Source organism: Sinocyclocheilus anshuiensis, unplaced genomic scaffold (assembly GCF_001515605.1).
Source record: "Sinocyclocheilus anshuiensis isolate Anshui unplaced genomic scaffold, SAMN03320099.WGS_v1.1 scaffold63, whole genome shotgun sequence".
Lineage (NCBI taxonomy): Eukaryota > Metazoa > Chordata > Actinopteri > Cypriniformes > Cyprinidae > Sinocyclocheilus > Sinocyclocheilus anshuiensis.
The window spans coordinates 2,250,690-2,254,074 of record NW_015552625.1 but is presented as its reverse complement, the minus strand read 5'-3'; positions in this window follow the sequence as shown (position 1 = coordinate 2,254,074).

Below are 3,385 nucleotides of genomic sequence, written 5' to 3'. Positions count from 1 at the left end.
GAGACATTAGCAGAGAAGGAAGAGAGGAGTGACTGATACACATTAAGGTCAGTAGTATTTTTTGATTTGTGCCACACCCAGGGCTGGATTGGTAATCGGGCATACCGCGCATTTTCCCGGTGGGCCGACGCACTTAATGGGCCGAGAATGTTTTTTATTTTTTGCCAAGGACCATCACGCACGGACAGCGAGCAGACAGTGGCCCATTGGTTTGTCTCCTGTATTGACAGCATAAACCATCCAATCACAACGCGCTATAGACGGATCATTGAAAGTAGAGGTTGTGAAAGTTATAGGAAAGAGAGGCCTAAGCTACAGACAGGTGGAGAATGAGGCTGCATATATGTTGGACATTGACAGCATTGACCATGGAAATTTTTTGGAAATGATAATTTTATTGGGGAAGTATGATATCTGCTTGAAAGAGCATCTCAGCAATGTTACTGAGAAAAGCAAAAAAAGGCATGCATCAGGATCAAGAGGCGGAGGTTCCCTCATTACTTTACTGTCGAAAACTACCGTCAACTCTGTAATTGATACCATCCATAATTTAATTCAGCAAAATATCTCCACTGACATCCAGAAAGCTGGAATGTTTTCTGTCCAGCTGGATACAACCCAGGACATAACAGGACAAGACCAGTGCTCAGTCATTTTGAGGTATGTGACTAATGTTGTTCATGAGAGACTTGTCGCAGTGGTCCGTTGCCATGAATCCACTGGACAGTCCTTTGTGAAGTTACTGACAGAGGTCCTTGAGCATCTGAACCTGGATATAAGCATGTGCATTGGAAATTCCACAGATGGGGCTTCAAATATGCAGGGGCATTACAGAGGCGTCTCTGCACTTCTGGCATCACAATCCCCCAACCACTTGTTTTTTGCCAAGGACCATCACGCACGGACAGCGAGCAGCCAGTGGCCCATTGGTTTGTCTCCTGTATTGACAGCATAAACCATCTAATCACAACGCGCTATAGACGGATCATTGAAATATTTTGCTCCGCCTATATAAAGATCGCTTCACCCCTCCCCACTTAATCTTTGCGTGAATTGCGTCTCAAAATGGACAGACCAAAACGCAAAGGTGGTGCTGAAAAGCTCCGGGAAAAGAGAATTAAAAGTTTGGAGGCAGATGCCGCCAAATGTGCAAAAATTACAGATATGTTTACTGCTGCAGTAGCCTCTACTTCAACAGCAGTGCCGAAGTCTGTGCAACAACAAGAGGCAGAGCAGGTGACGAGCCATGATGAACAGGCTTGTTGCTCTGTTGTAAGTGATGAGGGCCAGAGCAGGGACAGGCAGGAGGATGGGGAGGAGGAGGAGGAGAAGAGGGTAGTTGAATCGGTAAGAAGTAGCTTCATTATAATGGAGGAATGAGATAGGTTACCTCTCTTAATGTTTAGGCCTAAACCACTGGTTAGTTCCTAAAGCAGTCATAACTTTGACTGACTATTATAACACATTATTAACTAGCTATTTTGTCAGCATTGCATTTTTGTTGCGAGTCACTTCGCCTCGGTAATCATCATTTGATAAAGATGATTATATGGTCTAAAATTGAGCCTAGGTGTCGTCTAGTGGAAATGTTTGGTACTGCGTCGAAAACTACTGTCAACTCTGTAATTGATACCATCCATAACTTAATTCAGCAAAATATCTCCACTGACATCCAGAAAGATGGAATGTTTTCTGTCCAGCTGGATACAACCCAGGACATAACAGGACAAGACCAGTGCTCAGTCATTTTGAGGTATGTGACTAATGTTGTTCATGAGAGACTTGTCGCAGTGGTCCGTTGCCATGAATCCACTGGACAGTCCTTTGTGAAGTTACTGACAGAGGTCCTTGAGCATCTGAACCTGGATATAAGCATGTGCATTGGAAATTCCACAGATGGGGCTTCAAATATGCAGGGGCAGTACAGAGGCTTCTCTGCACTTCTGGCATCACAATCCCCCAACCATGTTCATGTATGGTGCTATTCACATGTCCTCAATCTTGTCTTGTCTGAGACCTAGTGGAAATGTTTGGTACTGCACTGTGCCCAAACAATATCTAACAAATTTTTTAGATCAAAATGTGGAACTTGTTTTTTGCATGACATAGCAGTGTTTATCAAGGATTCATACCAGAGAGTGAACTTGTGGGAGAAACAGAGTCATGACAAGAGACACAGGCGCATTGGTCCTATTGGAGAGACACGATGGTGGGCGAAGCACAATGCCCTGAAAAAAATATTTGGGTAATTCGGTATGCCTCAAGACTGTCTATACATTGATGTGGTGTCGACACTTGCAGCCATACAGGAACAGAAGACAGTGCAAGCAAATGTACGTACCAAAGCCAGAGGGTACAGGGCCTGCTCAGGTATGAGTCAATTCTGACAGCTCAGTTGTTCCTCCGTATATTTGAGCATACAGGTCCACTCTCAAAATACCTGCAGACGGGAGGCATGGACATCCTCTCTGCCCATAAGATGGTCATGTCAACACAAGATGCTCTCAAACAGATAGCCAGAGATTTCCAGGCTGTCAAGGATGCTGCTGACAACTTTGTGAAATGGGCAAATTAAAACATTGAGGAGCTGGATGAGGAGACAGACATGGAAGTGGAAACTGCACTGCCACAGAAGAGAGTAAAGAAGAAAAAAACCATGCCAGGAGAGATGGCTCAGGATGAGACTATGAATGATCCAGAGAAAGCCTATTAGGTAAAGGTTCACAATGAAGTTCTTGATACAGCTATTGAGGCCATCCACCAAAGATTTCTGACCCATGGCACTCTTTATGCAGATTTGTCCTTGCTGGATCCTAAAAACTTCCCCCTGATCCAAACCAGTGCTCTCCCAGAATCTGCACTTGAAGATCTCAGCAAGTGCCTGAGTAAATTTGATAGTAGGGCAACAGTTGAAAACCTGCAGTCAGAGCTGAAAAGCTTAGCAGGCCAGTGGGACAAGCTGAAACAATCTCCATTGAAAGAGTACACAGTCAGGACAGTAGAGGAAGGACCTGATGGAAAGGAAGAGGATGTGGATATTAAAAACAAAAGCTGTGAGTCCTGCAAAGAGTGCCCACTGTGCTGCTTTCAGATTTTCCAAAGATTCAACATGCTCACAGATGCATATCACCTGCTTGGACTTGCATACAAGTTCTTGCTGACAGTCTCAATAACCCAAGTGGCATGTGAACGATCATTTTCAACCCTGAAATACATAAAAAGCAAGCTCAGGAGTTGCCTGTCTTCCAGTCACTTAGAAGCCTTCATGCTGATGGCCATTGAAAAGGATATTCTTATGGCTTTGGACACAGACACTGTAATTGACAGACTTGCAGAGAAGAGTGAGCTGATGAAGAAACTGCTGTTATAATGTGGTGAGATGAAT